Genomic DNA, 21,516 nt, shown 5'->3' on the forward strand with positions numbered 1-21,516 from the left:
ACAGTCTCTAATGTGTAGGGTAACCTGGTGGTAGCCGGTTAGTAACCGTCTCTAAGGTGACGGGTAACCTGGTGGTAGCCGGTTAGTAACAGTCTCTAAGGTGCATGGTAGAGTACCTGGTGGTAGCCGGTTAGTAACAGTCTCGAAGGTGCAGGGTAGAGTACCTGGTGGTAGCCGGTTAGTAACAGTCCCTAAGGTGCAGGGTAGAGTACCTGGTGGTAGCCGGTTAGTAACAGTCTCTAAAGTGCAGGGTTGAGTACCTGGTGGTAGCCGATTAGTAACAGTCTCTAAGGTGCAGGGTACAGTACCTTGTCGTAGCCGGTTAGTAACAGTCTCTAAGGTGCAGGGTAGAGTACCTGGTGGTAGCCAGTTAGTAACAGTCTCTAAGTTGCAGTGTAGAGTACCTGGTGGTAGCCGGTTAGTAACAGTCTCCAAGGTGGACGGTAACCTGGTGGTAGCCGGTTAGTAACAGTCTCTAAGGTGCAGGTTAGAGTACCTGGTGGTAGCCGGTTAGTAACAGTCTCTACGGTGCAGGGTGGAGTACCTGGTGGTAGCCGGTTAGTAACAGTCTCTAAGGTGCAGGGTAGAGTACCTGGTGGTAGCCGGTTAGTAACAGTCTCTAAGGTGCAGGGTAGAGTACCTGATGGTAGCTGGTTAGTAACAGTCTCTAGGGTGCAGGGTAGAGTACCTGGTGGTAGCCGGTTAGTAACAGTCTCTACGGTGCAGGGTAGAGTACCTGGTGGTAGCCGGTTAGTAACAGTCTATTAGGTGCAGGGTAGAGTACCTGGTGGTAGCCGGTTAGTAACAGTCTCTAAGGTGCAGGGTAGAGTACCTGGTGGTAGCCGGTTAGTAACAGTCTCCAAGGTGCAGGGTAGAGTACCTGGTGGTGGTAGCCGGTTAGTAACAGTCTCTAAGGTGCAGGGTAGAGTACCTGGTGGTAGCCGGTTAGTAACAGTCTCTAAGGTGCAGGGTAGAGTACCTGGTGGTAGCCGGTTAGTAACAGTCTCTAAGGTGCAGGGTAGAGTACCTGGTGGTAGCCGGTTAGTAACAGTCTCTAAGGTGGAGGGTAACCTGGTGGTAGCCGGTTAGTAACAGTCTCTACGGTGCAGGGTAGAGTACCTGGTGGTAGCCGGTTAGTAACAGTCTATAAGGTGCAGGGTAGAGTACCTGGTGGTAGCCTGTTAGTAACAGTCTCTAAGGTGCAGGGTAGAGTACCTGGTGGAGGCCGGTTAGTAACAGTTTCTAAGGTGCAGGGTAGAGTACCTTGTGGTAGCCGGTTAGTAACAGTCTCTAAGGTGCCGGGTAACCTGGTGGTAGCAGGTTAGTAACAGTCTCTAAGGTGCAGGGTAGTACCTGGTGGTAGTCGGTTAGTAACAGTCTCCAAGGTGCAGGGTAACCTGGTGGTAGCCAGTTAGTAACAGTCTCTAAGGTGCAGGGTAGAGTACCTGGTGGTAGCCGGTTAGTAACAGTCTCTACAGGTGCAGGGTAGAGTACCTGGTGGTAGCCGGTTAGTAACAGTCTCTAAGGTGCAGGGTAGAGTACCTGGTGGAGCCGGTTAGTAACAGTCTCTATGGTGCAGGGTAGAGTACCTGGTGGTAGCCGGTTAGTAACAGTCTCTAAGGTGCAGTGTACAGTACCTTGTTGTAGCCGGTTAGTAACAGTCTCTAAGGTGCAGGGTAGAGTACCTGGTGGTAGCCGGTTAGTAACAGTCTCTAAGGTGCAGGGTAGAGTACCTGGTGGTAGCCTGTTAGTAACAGTCTCTAAGGTGCAGGGTAGAGTACCTGGTGGTAGCCGGTTAGTAACAGTCTCTAAGGTGCAGGGTAGAGTACCTGGTGGTAGCCGGTTAGTAACAGTCTCTAAGGTGCAGGTTAGAGTACCTGGTGGTAGCCGGTTAGTAACAGTCTCTAAGGTGCAGGGTAGAGTACCTGGTGGTAGCCGGTTAGTAACAGTCTCTAAGGTGCAGGGTAGAGTACCTGGTGGTAGCCGGTTAGTAACAGTTTCTAAGGTGCAGGGTAGAGTACCTGGTGGTAGCCGGTTAGTAACAGTCTCTAATGTGCAGGGTAGAACCTGGTGGTAGCCGGTTAGTAACGTCTCTAAGGTGACGTAGGTACCTGGTGGTAGCCGGTTAGTAACAGTCTCTAAGGTGCAGGGTAGAGTACCTGGTGGTAGCCGGTTAGTAACAGTCTCTAAGGTGCAGGGTAGAGTACCTGGTGGTAGCCGGTTAGTAACAGTCTCTAAGGTGCAGGGTAGAGTACCTGGTGGTAGCCAGTTAGTAACAGTCTCTAAGGTGCAGGGTAGAGTACCTGGTGGTAGCCAGTTAGTAACAGTCTCTAAGTTGCAGTGTAGAGTACCTGGTGGTAGCCGGTTAGTAACAGTCTCCAAGGTGGACGGTAACCTGGTGGTAGCCGGTTAGTAACAGTCTCTAAGGTGCAGGTTAGAGTACCTGGTGGTAGCCGGTTAGTAACAGTCTCTACGGTGCAGGGTAGAGTACCTGTTGGTAGCCGGTTCGTAACAGTCTCTACGGTGCAGGGTGGAGTACCTGGTGGTAGCCGGTTGGTAACAGTCTCTAAGGTGCAGGGTAGAGTACCTGGTGGTAGCCGGTTAGTAACAGTCTCTAAGGTGCAGGGTAGAGTACCTGATGGTAGCTGGTTAGTAACAGTCTCTAAGGTGCAGGGTAGAGTACCTGGTGGTAGCCGGTTAGTAACAGTCTCTAAGGTGCAGGGTAGAGTACCTGGTGGTAGCCGGTTAGTAACAGTCTCTAAGGTGCAGGGTAGAGTACCTGGTGGTAGCCGGTTAGTAACAGTCTCTAAGGTGCAGGGTAGAGTACCTGGTGGTAGCCGGTTAGTAACAGTCTCTACGGTGCAGGGTAGAGTACCTGGTGGTAGCCGGTTAGTAACAGTCTCTAAGGTGCAGGGTACAGTACCTGGTGGTAGCCGGTTAGTAACAGTCTCTAAGGTGCAGGGTAGAGTACCTGGTGGTAGTCGGTTAGTAACAGTCTCCAAGGTGGAGGGTAACCTGGTGGTAGCCCGTTAGTAACAGTCTCTAAGGTGCAGGGTAGAGTACCTGGTGGTAGCCGGTTAGTAACAGTCTCTAAGGTGCAGGGTAGAGTACCTGGTGGTAGCCGGTTAGTAACAGTCTCTAAGGTGCAGGGTAGAGTACCTGGTGGTAGCCGGTTAGTAACAGTCTCTAAGGTGCAGGGTAGAGTACCTGGTGGTAGCCGGTTAGTAACAGTCTCCAAGGTGCAGGGTAGAGTACCTGGTGGTAGCCTGTTAGTAACAGTCTCTAAGGTGCAGGGTAGAGTACCTGGTGTAGGACGGTTAGTAACGGTTTCTAAGGTGCAGGGTAGAGTACCTGGTGGTATCCGGTTAGTAACAGTCTCTAAGGTGCAGGGTAGAGTACCTGGTGGTAGCCGGTTAGTAACAGTCTCTAAGGTGCAGGGTAGAGTACCTGGTGGTAGCCGGTTAGTAACAGTCTCTAAGGTGCAGGGTAGAGTACCTGGTGGTAGCTGGTTAGTAACAGTCTCTAAGGTGCAGGGTAGAGTACCGGTTAGTAACAGTGGTAGTAGAGTACCTTGTGGTAGCCTGTTAGTAACTGTCTCTAAGGTTCAGGGTAGAGTACCTGGTGTAGGTCGGTTAGTAAATGTTTCTAAGGTGCAGGGTAGAGTACCTGGTGGTAGTCGGTTAGTAACAGTCTCTACTGTGCAGGGTAACCTGGTGGTAGCCGGTTAGTAACAGTCTCTAAGGTGCCGGGTAAGCTGATGGTAGCCGGTTAGTAACAGTCTCTAAGGTGCATGGTAGAGTACCTGGTGGAAGCCGGTTAGTAACAGTCTCTAAGTTGCAGGGTAGAGTACCTGGTGGTAGCCGGTTATTAACAGTCTCTACGGTGCAGGGTAACCTGGTGGTAGCCGGTTAGTAACCGTCTCTAAGGTGCCGGGTAACCTGGTGGTAGCCGGTTAGTAACAGTCTCTAAGGTGCATGGTAGAATACCTGGTGGTAGCCGGTTATTAACAGTCTCGAAGGTGCAGGGTAGAGTACCTGGTGGTAGCCGATTAGTAACAGTCTCTAACGTGCAGGGTAGAGTACCTGGTGCTAGCCGGTTAGTAACAGTCTCTAAGGTGCAGGGTTGAGTACCTGATGGTAGCCGCTTTGTAACAGTCTCTAAGGTGCAGGTTAGAATACCTGGTGGTAGCCGATTAGTAACAGTCTCTAAGGTGCAGGGTAGAGTACCTGGTGGTAGCCGGTTAGTAACAGTCTCCAAGGTGGAGGGTAACCTGGTTGTAGCCGGTTAGAAACAGTCTCTAAGGTGCAGGGTAGAGTACCTGGTGGAGGCCTGTTTGTAACAGTCTCTAAGGTGCAGGGTAGAGTACCTGGTGTAGGCCGGTTAGTAACGGTTTCTAAGGTGCAGGGTAGAGTACCTGGTGGTATCCGGTTAGTAACAGTCTCTACGGTGCAGGGTAACCTGGTGGTAGCCGGTTAGTAACAGTCTCTAAGGTGCAGGGTAGAGTACCTGGTGGTAGCTGGTTAGTAACAGTCTCTAAGGTGCAGGGTAGAGTACCTGGTGGTAGCCGGTTAGTAACAGTCTCCAAGGTGCAGGGTAGAGTACCTTGTGGTAGCCTGTTAGTAACAGTCTCTAAGGTGCAGGGTAGAGTACCTGGTGTAGGTCGGTTAGTAACGGTTTCTAAGGTGCATGGTAGAGTACCTGGTGGTAGCCGGTTAGTAACAGTCTCTAAGGTGCCGGGTAAGCTGGTGGTAGCCGGTTAGTAACAGTCTCTAAGGTGCATGGTAGAGTACCTGGTGGAAGCCGGTTAGTAACAGTCTCTAAGGTGCAGGGTAGAGTACCTGGTGGTAGCCGGTTAGTAACAGTCTCTACTGTGCAGGGTAACATGGTGGTAGCCGGTTAGTAACCGTCTCTAAGGTGCCGGGTAACCTGGTAGTAGCCGGTTAGTAACAGTCTCTAAGGTGCATGGTAGAGTACCTGGTGGTAGCCGGTTAGTAACAGTCTCGAAGGTGCAGGGTAGAGTACCTGGTGGTAGCCTGTTAGTAACAGTCTCTAAGGTGCAGGGTAGAGTACCTGGTGGAGGCCGGTTAGTAACAGTCTCTACGGTGCAGGTTAGAGTACCTGTTGGTAGCCGGCTAGTAACAGTCTCTAAGGTGCAGGGTACAGTACCTTGTGGTAGCCGGATGGTAACAGTCTCTAAGGTGCAGGGTAGAGTACCTGGTGGTAGTCGGTTAGTAACAGTCTCTAAGGTGCAGGGTAGAGCACCTGGTGGTAGCCAGTTAGTAACAGTCTCCAAGGTGGAGGGTAACCTGGTGGTAGCCGGTTAGTAACAATCTCTAAGGTGCAGGGTAGAGTACCCGGTGGTAGCCGGTTTGTAACAGTCTCTACGGTGCAGGGTAGAGTACCTGGTGGTAGCCGGTTAGTAACAGTCTCTAAGGTGCAGGGTAGAATACCTGGTGGTATCCTGTTAGTAACAGTCTCCAAGGTGCAGGGTAGAGTACCTGGTGTAGGCCGGTTAGTAACGGTTTCTAAGGTGCAGGGTAGAGTACCTGGTGGTATCCGGTTAGTAACAGTCTCTACGGTGCAGTGTAACCTGGTGTTAGTCGGTTAGTAACAGTCTATAAGATGCAGGGTAGAGTACCTGGTGGTAGCCAGTTAGTAACAGTCTCTAAGGTGCATGGTAGAGTACCTGGTGGTAGCCGGTTAGTAACAGTCTCTAAGGTGCAGGGTAGAGTACCTGGTGGTAGCCGGTTAGTAACAGTCCCTAAGGTGCAGGGTAGAGTACCTGGTGGTAGCCAGTTAGTAGCAGTCTCTAAGTTGCAGTGTAGAGTACCTGGTGGTAGCCGGTTAGTAACAGTCTCCAAGGTGGACGGTAACCTGGTGGTAGCCGGTTAGTAACAGTTTCTAAGGTGCAGGTTAGAGTACCTGGTGGTAGCCGGTTAGTAACAGTCTCTAAGGTGCAGGGTAGAGTACCTGTGGTAGCCGGTTAGTAAAAGTCTCTACGGTGCAGGGTAGAGTACCTGGTGGTAGCCGGTTAGTAACAGTCTCTAAGGTGCAGGGTAGAGTACCTGATGGTAGCTGGTTAGTAACAGTCTCTAAGGTGCAGGGTAGAGTACCTGATGGTAGCTGGTTAGTAACCGTCTCTAAGGTGCAGGGTAGAGTACCTGGTGGTAGCCTGTTAGTAACAGTCTCTAAGGTGCAGGGTAGAGTACCTGGTGGAGGCCGGTTAGTAACAGTCTCTACGGTGCAGGGTAGAGTACCTGGTGGTAGCCGGTTAGTAACAGTCTCTAAGGTGCAGCGTACAGTACCTGGTGGTAGCCGGTTAGTAACAGTCTCTAAGGTACAGCGTAGAGTACCTGGTGGTAGTCGGTTAGTAACAGTCTCCAAGGTGCAGGGTAGAGTACCTTGTGGTAGCCTGTTAGTAAAAGTCTCTAAGGTGCAGGGTAGAGTACCTGGTGTAGGCCGGTTAGTAACGGTTTCTAAGGTGCAGGGTAGAGTACCTGGTGGTAGCCAGTTAGTAGCAGTCTCTAAGTTGCAGTGTAGAGTACCTGGTGGTAGCCGGTTAGTAACAGTCTCCAAGGTGGACGGTAACCTGGTGGTAGCCGGTTAGTAACAGTTTCTAAGGTGCAGGTTAGAGTACCTGGTGGTAGCCGGTTAGTAACAGTCTCTACGGTGCAGGGTAGAGTACCTGTTGGTAGCCGGTTCGTAAAAGTCTCTACGGTGCAGGGTAGAGTACCTGGTGGTAGCCGGTTAGTAACAGTCTCTAAGGTGCAGGGTAGAGTACCTGATGGTAGCTGGTTAGTAACAGTCTCTAAGGTGCAGGGTAGAGTACCTGATGGTAGCTGGTTAGTAACCGTCTCTAAGGTGCAGGGTAGAGTACCTGGTGGTAGCCTGTTAGTAACAGTCTCTAAGGTGCAGGGTAGAGTACCTGGTGGAGGCCGGTTAGTAACAGTCTCTACGGTGCAGGTTAGAGTACCTGGTGGTAGCCGGCTAGTAACAGTCTCTAAGGTGCAGCGTACAGTACCTTGTGGTAGCCGGTTAGTAACAGTCTCTAAGGTACAGCGTAGAGTACCTGGTGGTAGTCGGTTAGTAACAGTCTCCAAGGTGGAGGGTAACCTGGTGGTAGCCCGTTAGTAACAATCTCTAAGGGGCAGGGTAGAGTACCCGGTGGTAGCCGGTTCGTAACAGTCTCTAAGGTGCAGGGTAGAGTACCTGGTGGTAGCCGGTTAGTAACAGTCTCTAAGGTGCAGGGTAGAGTACCTGGTGGTAGCTGGTTAGTAACAGTCTCTAAGGTGCAGGGTAGAGTACCTGGTGGTAGCCGGTTAGTAACAGTCTCCAAGGTGCAGGGTAGAGTACCTTGTGGTAGCCTGTTAGTAAAAGTCTCTAAGGTGCAGGGTAGAGTACCTGGTGTAGGCCGGTTAGTAACGGTTTCTAAGGTGCAGGGTAGAGTACCTGGTGGTATCCGGTTAGCAACAGTCTCTAAGGTGCAGGGTAGAGTACCTGGTGGTAGCCGGTTAGTAACAGTCTCCAAGGTGCAGGGTAGAGTACCTTGTGGTAGCCTGTTAGTAACAGTCTCTAAGGTGCAGGGTAGAGTACCTGGTGGCAGCTGGTTAGTAACAGTCTCTAAGGTGCAGGGTAGAGTACCTGGTGGTAGCCGGTTAGTAACAGTCTCCAAGGTGCAGGGTAGAGTACCTTGTGGTAGCCTGTTAGTAACTGTCTCTAAGGTTCAGGGTAGAGTACCTGGTGTAGGTCGGTTAGTAAATGTTTCTAAGGTGCAGGGTAGAGTACCTGGTGGTAGTCGGTTAGTAACAGTCTCTACTGTGCAGGGTAACCTGGTGGTAGCCGGTTAGTAACAGTCTCTAAGGTGCCGGGTAAGCTGGTGGTAGCCGGTTAGTAACAGTCTCTAAGGTGCATGGTAGAGTACCTGGTGGAAGCCGGTTAGTAACAGTCTCTAAGTTGCAGGGTAGAGTACCTGGTGGTAGCCGGTTATTAACAGTCTCTACGGTGCAGGGTAACCTGGTGGTAGCCGGTTAGTAACCGTCTCTAAGGTGCCGGGTAACCTGGTGGTAGCCGGTTAGTAACAGTCTCTAAGGTGCATGGTAGAATACCTGGTGGTAGCCGGTTATTAACAGTCTCGAAGGTGCAGGGTAGAGTACCTGGTGGTAGCCGATTAGTAACAGTCTCTAACGTGCAGGGTAGAGTACCTGGTGGTAGCCGGTTAGTAACAGTCTCTAAGGTGCAGGGTTGAGTACCTGATGGTAGCCGCTTTGTAACAGTCTCTAAGGTGCAGGTTAGAATACCTGGTGGTAGCCGATTAGTAACAGTCTCTAAGGTGCAGGGTAGAGTACCTGGTGGTAGCCGGTTAGTAACAGTCTCCAAGGTGGAGGGTAACCTGGTTGTAGCCGGTTAGAAACAGTCTCTAAGGTGCAGGGTAGAGTACCTGGTAGAGGTCTGTTAGTAACAGTCTCTAAGGTGCAGGGTAACCTGGTGGTAGCCGGTTAGTAACAGTCTCTAAGGTGCAGGGTAGAGTACCTGGTGGTAGCCGGTTAGTAACAGTCTCTACGGTGCAGGGTAAGCTGGTGGTAGCCGGTTAGTAACAGTCTCTAAGGTGCAGGGTAGAGTACCTGGTGGTAGCTGGTTAGTAACAGTCTCTAAGGTGCAGGGTAGAGTACCTGGTGGTAGCCGGTTAGTAACAGTCTCCAAGGTGCAGGGTAGAGTACCTTGTGGTAGCCTGTTAGTAACAGTCTCTAAGGTGCAGGGTAGAGTACCTGGTGTAGGTCGGTTAGTAACGGTTTCTAAGGTACATGGTAGAGTACCTGGTGGTAGCCGGTTAGTAACAGTCTCTAAGGTGCCGGGTAAGCTGGTGGTAGCCGGTTAGTAACAGTCTCTAAGGTGCATGGTAGAGTACCTGGTGGAAGCCGGTTAGTAACAGTCTCTAAGGTGCAAGGTAGAGTACCTGGTGGTAGCCGGTTAGTAACAGTCTCTACTGTGCAGGGTAACATGTTGGTAGCCGGTTAGTAACCGTCTCTAAGGTGCCGGGTAACCTGGTAGTAGCCGGTTAGTAACAGTCTCTAAGGTGCATGGTAGAGTACCTGGTGGAAGCCGGTTAGTAACAGTCTCTAAGTTGCAGGGTAGAGTACCTGGTGGTAGCCGGTTAGTAACAGTCTCTACGGTGCAGGGTAGTACCTGGTGGTAGCCGGTTAGTAACAGTCTCTAAGGTGCAGGGTACAGTACCTGGTGGTAGCCGGTTAGTAACAGTCTCTAAGGTGCAGGGTAGAGTACCTGGTGGTAGCCAGTTAGTAACAGTCTCTAAGGTGCAGTGTAGAGTACCTGGTGGTAGCCGGTTAGTAACAGTCTCCAAGGTGGGTAGAATACCTGGTGGTAGCCGGTTAGTAACAGTCTCTAAGATGCAGGTTAGAGTACCTGGTGGTAGGCCGGTTAGTAACAGTTTCTAAGGTGCAGGGTAGAGTACCTGGTGGTATCCGGTTAGTAACAGTGTCTACGGTGCAGTGTGGAGTACCTGGTGTTAGTCGGTTAGTAACAGTCTATAAGATGCAGGGTAGAGTACCTGGTGGTAGCCAGTTAGTAACAGTCTCTAAGGTGCAGGGTAGAGTACCTGGTGGTAGCTGGTTAGTAACAGTCTCTAAGGTGCAGGGTGGAGTACCTGGTGGTAGCCGGTTCGTAACAGTCTCTAAGGTGCAGGGTAGAGTACCTGGTGGTAGCCGGTTAGTAACAGTCTATAAGATGCAGGGTAGAGTACCTGGTGGTAGCCGGTTAGTAACAGTCTATAAGATGCAGGGTAGAGTACCTGGTGGTAGCCGGTTAGTAACAGTCTCTAAGGTGCAGGTTAGAGTACCTGGTGGTAGCCGGTTAGTAACAGTCTCTAAGGTGCAGGGTAGAGTACCTGTGGTAGCCGGTTAGTAACAGTCTCTAAGGTACAGGGTAGAGTACCTGGTGGTAGTCGGTTAGTAACAGTCTATAAGGTACAGGTTAGAGTACCTGGTGGTAGCCAGTTAGTAACAGTCTCTAAGGTGGAGGGTAGAGTTCCTGGTGGTAGCCGGTTAGTAACAGTCTCTAAGGTGCAGGGTAGAGTACCTGGTGGTAGCCGGTTAGTAACAGTCTCTAAGGTGCAGGGTAGAGTACCTGGTGGTAGCCGGTTAGTAACAGTCTATAAGGTGCAGGGTAGAGTACCTGGTGGTAGCCGGTTAGTAACAGTCTCTAAGGTGCAGGGTGGAGTACCTGGTGGTAGCTGGTTAGTAACAGTCTCAAGGTGCAGGGTAGAGTACCTGGTGGTAGCCTGTTAGTAACAGTCTCTAAGGTGCAGGGTAGAGTACCTGGTGGTAGCCGGTTAGTAACAGTCTCTCAGGTGCAGGGTAGAGTACCTGGTGGTAGCCGGTTGGTCACAGTCTATAAGGTGCAGGGTAGAGTACCTGGTGGTAGCCGGTTAGTAACAGTCTCTAAGTTGCAGGGTAGATTACCTGGTGGTAGCCGGTTAGTAACAGTCTCTAAGGTGCAGGTTAGAGTACCTGGTGGTAGCCGGTTAGTAACAGTCTCTACGGTGCAGGGTAGAGTTCCTCGTGGTATCCGGCTCGTGATGACTGTTTAACAGTCTGATGGCCTGGAGATAGAAGCTGTTTATCACTCTCTTTGTCCCAGCTTTGATATTGTCGTACTGTCTCCGCCTTCTAGACGGTAGCAGGGTAAACAGGCCGTGTCTCGGGTGGCTGAGCTCCTTGATGATATTCTTGGCATTCCTGTGACATTAGGTGCTGTCGATGTCCTGGAGGACAGGCAGTGTGCCCTTGATGATGCGTTGGGCTGACCGCACCATCCTCTAGATAGCCCTGCGATTGCAGTGCAGTTCAGGGCGGCGCAGTTGCCGTACCAGGTAATAATACAGCCCGACAGAATGCGCTCGATGGTGCATCTGTAGAAGTTTGTGAGTGTCTTACTTGCCAAGTCGAATTTCTTCAGCCTCCTTTGGTCGAAGAGGCGCTGTTGCACCAGTGGAGGCTGGTGGCAGGAGCTATAGGAGGACAAGCTCATTGTATCAGCGAATATAGTCCACAGTGATAAAAAAAAACAGTTTCACGTGTTGGGTTGTAATAGCTTGACTTTCTGTATCACCTTCCTACCCATAGCTGTGATTTCATATTCCAAAGACAAGGCGTCAATCCAATTTCTAAAAACATTATAAGAAGCCTTAGTCTTTGGAGTTATTTAATCGTAGCTTGGCAGGATGAATGCATTGCAAATACCCAGTTCTCAACGTGGGAGAAAATGTACCATGACAGCTGATACCATGTATCAGCATTTATTCAACCTTAAAACAAGTAACAATAAATGTCTTCTTATGTGATCATAGAAAACCTGTATGTTTTTCGCAGGTCTGTGGAAATCATCACCATTTCTATAATGATCTGCATAGAATCTCAAACCGCATTGATCACTTGCACCATGTACTTAATGATATCTTGCAGTGTTTTTATTTGTTTCTTTTTAAATGCAGTATTGATAAATGTATTATTTAATCGTCGCAAATGTGACAGACAATTAATGTACCAACAACACTAGTTTGAATGTGTTTAGATTGAGTTTGTTGGCCAGTCTTTCCATGAATGATTAAATAAAGGTTAAATAAAAATAAAAATACATTTATAAATTAATTAGATCTATAACTGCATTTATTCAGTTCTCCAGAAGGGGGCAGTCTTGTCTAAATTCTAAACCTATAAAATACCATGACCTGACATTTGAATTCATATTTCTAAAACAAGCCTGTTTGACAGGACTATAGTTGTTTGAATAGGTCTTAGTCTATGTGGCTTTCTTTCATTCATTGTCATACATTGTAAAGAATTGAACACAACATTATTCTAAAGCAGGCTACAAAACAATGACATCTTCTGTATGTGATTAAACTGAATAGGAGGGATGAGTAAGAATGAGGCATGTATTTAAATATAACTCCTTTGTTTGTTTGTGGTTGTGACCCTTTTTGGTGATCTCCAACTCCGAGACATCATAATGTCAGCATATTTCCAGCTCCACTTATTTCGGAGCTTTACAAAACAGACATTGCACACTTTATGAAACAGCCAGGTCTCAACTTCAAACAAATATGTTTACTATAATGATTTAACTTCATGAAGACAAACAACCTGTTATCTTGCTTTTCCGATCATGTAATGACTGTTGCCTCATCTTGACACAAATCACTCTCTAGTATAAACCACCACATAGATTTGATGTCTATCCTAGACCTCCGGATACAGTTACCGTTCCATCAATGAAAGTTGTGCAGTACCTCCGATGTTATCACCACACGTTCATCGCTTTCTTGTTATATAACAATCCGACACAGACAGACATTTTCAAGAGAAAGTAACGTCCTTCACAATGGTAGGCGTTGGACTAAATCTGCTTTCGGACTATAAATTATCATCAGTTTTCACTGTTGGAGTTGGCCTTAATGCCTCACTCGGCTCTCTTGTTCCTCAAGTTGTTTTTCTCGTTTAGTGCCCTGTGGTACTTTTGTGTGGTTTCTCTAGAGAGCCATAAATTTGGCCTTTGAGGCTCTCTGTGTCAGGGTGAAGCCCCACTGTCTGACACTGCAGGCTGGGCCAAACTGGGGCTTTGTGTGGGCTCCCGCTCCCATGTGGCATTGGGGATATGAACCACTCTGGGAATCTGTGGCTCTAGGTACAGAACTAGGATCAGTTTACCCATCCCAAAGCCACTAGGAAAGAGCCAAACTGGCCTGAGATCAGTGTCTGTAGGAGAAACTTACAGAAATGAATACAGAGAAATTGGCAGAACATTCTGGAATGGCTGTTGTATTTGCCAGAGAGAGTTTCATTTCCATAAGCTTACCATACTTCAACATGTTAAATGCTTTTGTAGGCCTTACTATGCTCCCTTGACATTCTCTTGAGGAGTTACAGGTGTTTTGTTATGCTTGACGGTCCTATTTGACACAACTAACACAATGATCAGCTTCCAAACCAAACAATCTGTAAAGAGCAGCCGTCATGGTGAAGGTAACCCCTGGCAACCACTCTCAGACAGGAGCTGGTCTTGTGGACGCCGTATCTTACATGCTGTTTGGTAGTGATGTTAGGTGCATGCAGCCTCACTGGAGCGATACAAACACAACAAACACAAACACAGCAGTATCCCCAGTGACTGATTTTGAGCTCTCTGTCGGAGCCTGTGAAGTATCCACTCTTAGAAAAAAGGGTTCCAAAAGGGTTCTTCGGCTTTCCCCATAGGGGAACCCTTTTTGGTTCCAGGTAGAATTATTTTGGGTTCCACGTAGAACCCTCTGTGGAAAGGGTTCTACATGGAACTCAAAATGGTTCTGCCTGGAACCAGAAGTGTTCTACCTGTAACCAAAAAGGGTTCTTCAAAGGGTTCTCCCATGGGGACAGCCAAAGAACCCTTTTAGGTTCTAGATAGCATCTTCTATGTGTGTAGACCAATATGCTTTGAAGTTGTCCAAATATTTGGAGACGCTTCAGGCCTACTTATAGCTCTCGCTGTATGCCTAAAGGCCTACCTAACACTATGATGTGTGTGAAAGTTTTCAAGAGGGATTGGGACAACCCACAAACAGTTGCTTGGAAATGGCTTGTATTTATTTGAGCTCACATCGATGTGAAGTGTTTCAGGGTAAGAAACAGTTCTACTCATAAGCTTGAAACTAGATTCAAAATAGTTCAAACAGGTCGATATAATAATAGCAGCTGTAACCTAGTTATCGTCTGTGTACATATATTTTGGCCTGATTAAGCGGTATGTCTCTTGGTTTAATAGCTTGGTAAGACCACTTGGTCTCCAGGGCCCATAATTGGACATCTCAGAGATGTGCTTATTGCCACATTTCTTGTGGCTTCTTCCTCTCACAGGCAGCCAATGGGCTCAGCTTCATTTGGTCAAAATGGGCTTACTTTGTCTCTGAGCCAATCACATTCATTCTTTCAGAAACCCTCAGGAGTTCAAAAGCCAAGTGCATAATTATGCCTTAAATCAATCTGCAAATTTAGTGGTCTTTGAGCAGCAAACAGTTGGCCCAGATTCATCCACTCACCAGGAATGGCCATCTAGGCTTTTAGAGTCACAACAAGTTCTGTGTCTTGGAGAAAATTGCTGTCAAATTGGAGTAGATATGGAACGTGAAAGAGATTTATGTCACATGCATTTTACATTAGAGGATCAGTGTGATCCATTTCCTCAACCTCAATGGGTATCATCCTTGTGTCTTTGTGGTTGTGATGGGGTCTAGAGCCACACAGACAGTGTCCCAGAGCCTCTTCATTTTACCATTGTGTGTGTGGGCATGCATGTGCGTGTGTGTGTGTGTGTTTTTTTTAAACCTTTCTTCATGGCCTGACTTCAGTTATCCTCTGCGTGTCTGTTCGAGAGAGAAACACGAGACATGGAGTGGAGTTGGGGCGGTGTCGCTTAAAACAGACAGGTCTCATCTCTCTCCTCTCTGTGCTCACCTTAACAGCTCCTATCCTCACACACTTTGATGCCCTTGGCTTTACGAACCTTGCTTTAAAACACATCTCTCTCTCTCTCTCTCTCTCTCTCTCTCTCTCTCTCTCTCTCTCTCTCTCTCTCTCTCGCTCTCTCTCTCTCTCTCTCTCTCTCGCTCTCTCATCCTCCTCTTCTCCCTGCTTTATTTGCAGGCAGCTTTAGCGCCAGACACCCTGAGGCAGCAGTAGCGCCAGAGAGTCTTCCCACCTCTGTTTTTGTGGTGGGAGATGACATGTGGAAGCTTTGAAGGGTAGGAAGAGGGAGGGAGAGAGGAGGAACACATCACTCTTTAGCAGAGGGACTGTAATGTCATGTGGCCTGCAGTCCGCCCAGATTCCCTGGCTGTCTATGTGGGCAGGGAGGAATGGCGACAGGAAGCAACCCCCCCCCTCCCTTTTTCTCATTCCCTCACTCCTTCTCCGGTCTCCCCTCTGCTCTGTGTTTCCTCTCTCTCTCCCTTAAAGTTTTGGGCAACATTATAGCTGTGGGTGAATCTGATTTTAGACGAACGGTTGTAAAGTAGTTTTTCTCAGTTTTGTCATAGGCGTGACGACTTGTCACTCATATCTCAATGGTGTGTGAAAGTGTAGGTGTGGATGGGCAGAACAGACAAAACATGTTGAATGCAGATCCTTAGGTATTACACAGACCTGAAGAGAATTGAAGAAATCAATAGTAAAGTTTGGAGCAAGTTTGTATTTGTTGTCACACACACTGAGTGTACAGCACATTATTTAAGATTTGACATAGACTGACCAGGTGAATCCAGGTGATCACTTGTTACTGGTCACTTGTTAGATCCACTTCAGTCAGTGTAGGTGAAGGGGAGGAGATTGGTTAAAAAAAATCATTTTTAAGCCTTGAATCAATTGAGGCGTTGATTGTGTACAGTGGGGCAAAAAAGTATTTAGTCAGCCACCAATTGTGCTCCCACTTAAAAAGATGAGAGGCCTGTAATTTTCATCATAGGTACACTTCAACTATGACAGACAAAATGAGATTTTTTTCTCTCCAGAAAATCACATTGTAGGATTTTTAATGAATGAATTTGCAAATTATGGTGGAAAATAAGTATTTGGTCAATAACAAAAGTTTATCTCAATACTTTGTTATATACCCTTTGTTGGCAATGACAGAGGTCAAACGTTTTCTGTAAGTCTTCACAAGGTTTTCACACACTGTTGCTGGTATTTTGGCCCATTCCTCCATGCAGATCTCCTCTAGAGCAGTGATGTTTTGGGGTTGTTGCTGGGTAACACAGACTTTCAACTCCCTCCAAAGATTTTCTATGGGGTTGAGATCTGGAGACTGGCTAGGCCACTCCAGGACCTTGAAATGCTTCTTACGAAGCCACTCCTTTGTTGCCCGGGCGGTGTGTTTGGGATCATTGTCATGCTGAAAGACCCGGCCACATTTCATCTTCAATGCCCTTGCTGATGGAAGGAGGTTTTCACTCAAAATCTCACGATACATGGCCCCATTCATTCTTTCCTTTACACGGATCTGTCGTCCTGGTCCCTTTGCAGAAAAACAGCCCCAAAGCATTATGTTTCCACCTCCATGCTTCACAGTAGGTATGGTGTTCTTTGGATGCAACTCAGCATTCTTTATCCTCCAAACACGACGAGTTGAGTTTTTACCAAAAAGTAATATTTTGGTTTCGTCTGACCATATGACATTCTCCCAGGCCTGGACATGTACTGGCTTAAGTAGGGGGACACGTCTGGCACTGCAGGATTTGAGTCCCTGGCGGCGTAGTGTGTTACTGATGGTAGGCTTTGTTACTTTGGTCCCAGCTCTCTGCAGGTCATTCACTAGGTCCCCCCGTGTGATTCTGGGATTTTTGCTCACTGTTCTTGTGATCATTTTGACCCCACGGGGTGAGATCCTGCATGGAGCCCCAGACCGAGGGAGATTATCAGTGGTCTTGTATGTCTTCCATTTCCTAATAATTGCTCCCACAGTTGATTTCTTCAAACCAAGCTGCTTACCTATTGCAGATTGTCTTCCCAGCCTGGTGCAGGTCTACAATTTTGTTCCTGGTGTCCTTTGACAGCTCTTTGGTCTTGGCCATAGTAGAGTTTGGAGTGTGACTGTTTGAGGTTGTGGACAGGTGTCTTTTATACTGATAACAAGTTCAAACAGGTGCCATTAATACAGGTAACGAGTGGAGGACAGAGGAGCCTCTTAAAGAAGTTACAGGTCTGTGAGAGCCAGAAATCTTGCTTGTTTGTAGGTGACCAAATACTTATTTTACACCATAATTTGCAAATAAATTCATAAAAAATCCTACAATGTGATTTTTTGGATTTTTTTCTTCTCATTCTGTCTGTCATAGTTGAAGTGTACCTATGATGAAAATTACAGGCCTCTCTCATCTTTTTAAGTGTGAGAACTTGCAAAATTGGTGGCTGACTAAATACTTTTTTTGCCCCACTGTATGTGTGCCCTTCAGAAGGGTGAATGGGCAAGACAAAATATTTAAGTTCCTTTGAACAGGGTATGGTAGTAGGTGTCAGGCGCATCGGTTTGTGTCAGGAACTGCAATGCTGCTGGGTTTCTCATGGTCAACAGTTTCCCGTGTGTATCCAGAATGGTCCACCACCCAAAAGACATCCAGACACAACTGTTAGAAGCATTGGAGTCAACATGAGCCAGCATCCCGTGGAACGCTTTCCACACCTTGTAGAGACCATGACCTGACAAATTGAGGCTGTTCTGAGGTCAAAAAGGGGTGGAGGGTTAGGGGGGTTGTTCTTAATGCTTTGTACACTCAGTGTATGGAGGTAGGCACACCAACACCACCTGATTGTTCTGTAAGAGGCCATTGTTTAATGAGTTATCTAAAATAAATGTCTGAGAGAGAAAAATGAATTGCCTTATGCGAACCCAAACTTGTAAAAATGTATATAAAACAATATACAGTGCAGTGGCTTGTGAAAGTATTCACCCCCTTGGCATTTTTCCTATTTTGTTGCCTTACATCCTGGGATTGGCCGTCATTGAAAATAAGAATTTGTTCTTAACTGACTTGCCTAGTAAAATTAAGGTAAAAAAAAAAAATTATAATAATAATTAAAATAGATTTTTGAGGGATTTGTATCATTTGATTTACACAACATGCCTACCACTTTGAAGATGCAAATATTTTCTATTGTGAAACAAACAAAAAATAAGACAAAAAATGGGAAACTTGAGCGTGCATAACTATTCACCCCACCCAAGGTCAATACTTTGTAGAGCCACCTTATAGAGACTCTATAAGCTTGGCACATCAAGCTACTGGGATTTTTGCCCATTCTTCAAGGCAAAACTGCTCCAGCTCCTTCAAGTTGGATGGGTTCCGCTGTAGTACAGCAATCTTTAAGTCATACCACAGATTCTCATTTGGATTGAGGTCTGGGCTTTGACTAGTCCATACCAAGACATTTAAATGTTTCCCCTTAAACCACTCAAGTGTTGCTTTAGCAGTATGCTTAGGGTCATTGTCCTGCTGGAAGGTGAACCTCCGTCCCGGTCTCAAATCTCTGGAAGACTGAAACAGGTTTCCTTCAAGAATTTCCCTGTGTTTAGCACCATCCATCATGCCTTCAATTCTGACCAGTTTCCCAGTCCCTGCCGATGAAAAACATCCCCACAGCATGATGCTGTTGGATAGTGTTCTCGGGGTGATGAGAGGTGTTGGGTTTGCGCCAGTCATAGCATTTTTCTTGATGGCTAAGTCTCCCACATGCCTTTTGGCGAACACCAAACATGTTTGCTTATTTTTTTCTGGACACTCTTCCATAAAGCCCAGCTCTGTGGAGTGTACGGCTCCAATCTCCGCTGTGGAGCTTTGCAGCTCCTTCAGGGTTATCTTTGATCTCTTTGTTGCCTCTCTGATTAATGCCCTGTTTTGTGAGTTTTAGTGGGTGGCCCTCTCTTGGCAGGTTTGTTGTGGTGCCATATTCTTTCAATTTTTTAATAATGGATTTAATGGTGCTCCGTGGGATGTTCAAAGTCTCTGATATTGTTTTATAACCCAACTTTGTCCGTGACCTGTTTGGAGAGCTCCTTGGTGTTCATAGTGCCGCTTGCTTGGTGATGCCCCTTGCTTAGTGGTTTTGCAGACTCTGGGGCCTTTCAGAACAGGTGAATATATATTGAGATCATGTGACAGATCATGTGATACTTAGATTGCACACAGGTGGACTTTATTTAACTAATTATGTGACTTCTGAAGGTAATTGGTTGCACCAGATCTTATTTAGGGGCTTCATAGCAAAGGGGGTGAATACATATGAATACAATTTTGTAATACTTTTTTTGAAACAAGTAATTTTTTTCATTTCACTTCACCAATTTGGACTATTTTGTGTTTGTCCATTACATGAAATCCAAATAAAAATCCATTTAAATTACAGGTTGTAATGCAACAAAATAGGAAAAATGCCAAGGGGGGTGAATACTTTTGCAAGGCACTGTATATCCCATGTATAATAATGCACACAAAACCAGAAAGAGGATGTTGATCGCATAGCTCATCTCTTTGGCTATAGCTTTCAGGTCTCCTCACCCATCTTTATAGTTCATCACTGTTTATCTTTCTATGTACAGAGTTAGAGTATATCTTTGTGTTGGGCATAAAACACCAGGGATTACAGAGGAGACAGACAGACAAGGACCATCCGGAGACGATCATCAAGCACAATTGCTGCTTTGCTCCGATGGTTTTCAGTATGGGGGCTTGAATACAGAATACACACCATTAAGGTAGCGCCAGAGATATCTACCAGTCATGGAAATAAAATAATGAAAGGGAAATGAAAGTCTGTTGAGTGTTTGATGTACTTGTTTTAAGTTACATCTTCGACCACACCTGGATGTTTTAATGTGGGAAAGGGCATGTTTTCAAATGGATGTTACTCTACAAACCGATTTTGGAAAGTGAGATCCAGAGCACCCCTATTAGGTTATTGTCCGTTGACAGAGACTAAACAGAGGCTGTTACAGGGCCCAGACTTTGCTGTGTCAAGTGTGTTTATGTGTGTGTTTCAAGTTTCAGGTTTTATTATTTGTATGCTCAGGATACCTATCCTATACACTGCCCAATGAAATGCTGACTTGCAGGTTCCTTCTCGACAATGAAACCTCAATAGGAAATCATAGAAGATAAGAACACAAACACAAAGTAAATGGCTCAGTAGAATAGAATGAACATTTAAGCATAAGTATAACAAAGGAAGGTACAATTTATAGTCCAATATTTACCCTGTTTTGGGGAAGGGGGATTGAGCGGCAAGTGTTTAAATTGGGCAGTATTAGCAATAGTAAATAAGAGTTTGGTAGCAGCAGTTGTGATGTGTGTAGCATGAATGTGTGTATAGTGACTGAGTGACTGAGTGCATGTGTGCTAAGGTGCGGAGACTCAGTGCAGGTGGTCAGTCTTGTTCAATATGTGTGTGTGTCTGTCTGTCTTTTACTAACCCATCTCCAGGCACTTGCCTTTAAACATCCAACGAGGTCGATTCCCACGCCGCAATCAATGAGTAGCCTCAAGAGAAACCCAGCAACCGATCTCTCTAAGAGCACTTCATACCAGCTATCGAACAAAGTGCCTGTCCAGACTCCTTATCTATCTCACTCAGCTGATCTCACCCCTACAGTGGTCTTTGCTACATCACTGATATCATTACAGCCTGGGTTGATATTTCAGCCATTCCCACAGACAGAACGGGGAGAGATTACAGGGTAAAGCAGTCATTACACAAAGCATTAGTGCGACAAGGTGTTATTATGCAGGAGACGTCAGGTGAGATGTCAGACCCACTAGGCTGTCTGTGTCACTCCAGGCTTTGCATGCTCAGCACTCTCACCACAGAGGGTTAGCCTTGTGTTCTTTGGCTGAGTTCTCATGGGAATTGACAATGGCATTTGATATTGAACTGTCAATTATTCCAAATAGGACTTTTTATGATACTTTCTCATTACAAGATGTATTTATTCACTTAATGCCAACAATCCTGAGCTGATAGTTACTTCCACAGAATCCCTATGTTGAAGATGGTATTTTGACATTCTTACAGTAATAACTGGCAACATGTTACAGAGTTTTGCAACATGTTACAGATTTGCATTGTCTGACATTTCAACGCTGTTGAAATTTCACTTTTAGATTTCAAACCCCTAACAACTCTTCCCTAAAGTGTGTTAAAAGCATCAGGAAAATGCCCACTACCACAAATGTGAATGAGCACATAAATTACACCGCCCCTTTTTTCCTCATCTTTCTTCTTGTTGTGTCTACATTTTCCATGGCCGGCCTCCCAACTGCTGAGAGTGCTGTTCCTTGAAACCGCAGTGTATTTTGAAACAAGGTCGAGAGAAAGCCAGTGGCACCAAAAGCAGGCACAAGCCTCCCAGTGTTCCAGTGTTCAGGCTGGGGCTTGGCACTCGCCCTGACCAGAGGGGTCCAGCCTGAAGTGGCGCTTGCTGTGTTTGTGAGTGTTTGTGTGTGTGTGTCTCAGTGTGTTTTTTTTGCGTATGTGTGTGTGTGTGTGTGTGTGTGTGTGTGTGTGTGTGTGTGTGTGTGTGTGTGTGTGTGTGTGTGTGTGTGTGTGTGTGTGTGTGTGTGTGTGTGTGTGTGTGTGTGTGTGTGCGTGCGTGCGTGTGTGGACATGTTTAACTATTCTTGTGGGGACCAGAAGTCCCTACAAGAATAGTAAACAAACAAAATATTGACCAACTGGGGACATTTTGTTGGTCCACACAAAGTCAAATGCTATTTCTAGGGGGTTAAGGTTAGGATTAGTTGTAGAATTAGGTTTAGGAGCTAATGTTAGTTTAAGGGTTAGGGTTAGGAGCCATGGTTAGAATTAAGTTTTTGGGTTAATGTTAGGGTTTGGTTAAGAGTCCGCGTTAGGGTTAGGTTTAGGGATAGGGGAAAATAGGATCTTGAATGGGACTGAATTGTGTGTCCAAGACTGTGTGTGTGTGTGC

This window comes from Oncorhynchus masou, chromosome 31 (genome assembly GCF_036934945.1).
Source record: "Oncorhynchus masou masou isolate Uvic2021 chromosome 31, UVic_Omas_1.1, whole genome shotgun sequence".
Taxonomy (NCBI): domain Eukaryota; kingdom Metazoa; phylum Chordata; class Actinopteri; order Salmoniformes; family Salmonidae; genus Oncorhynchus; species Oncorhynchus masou.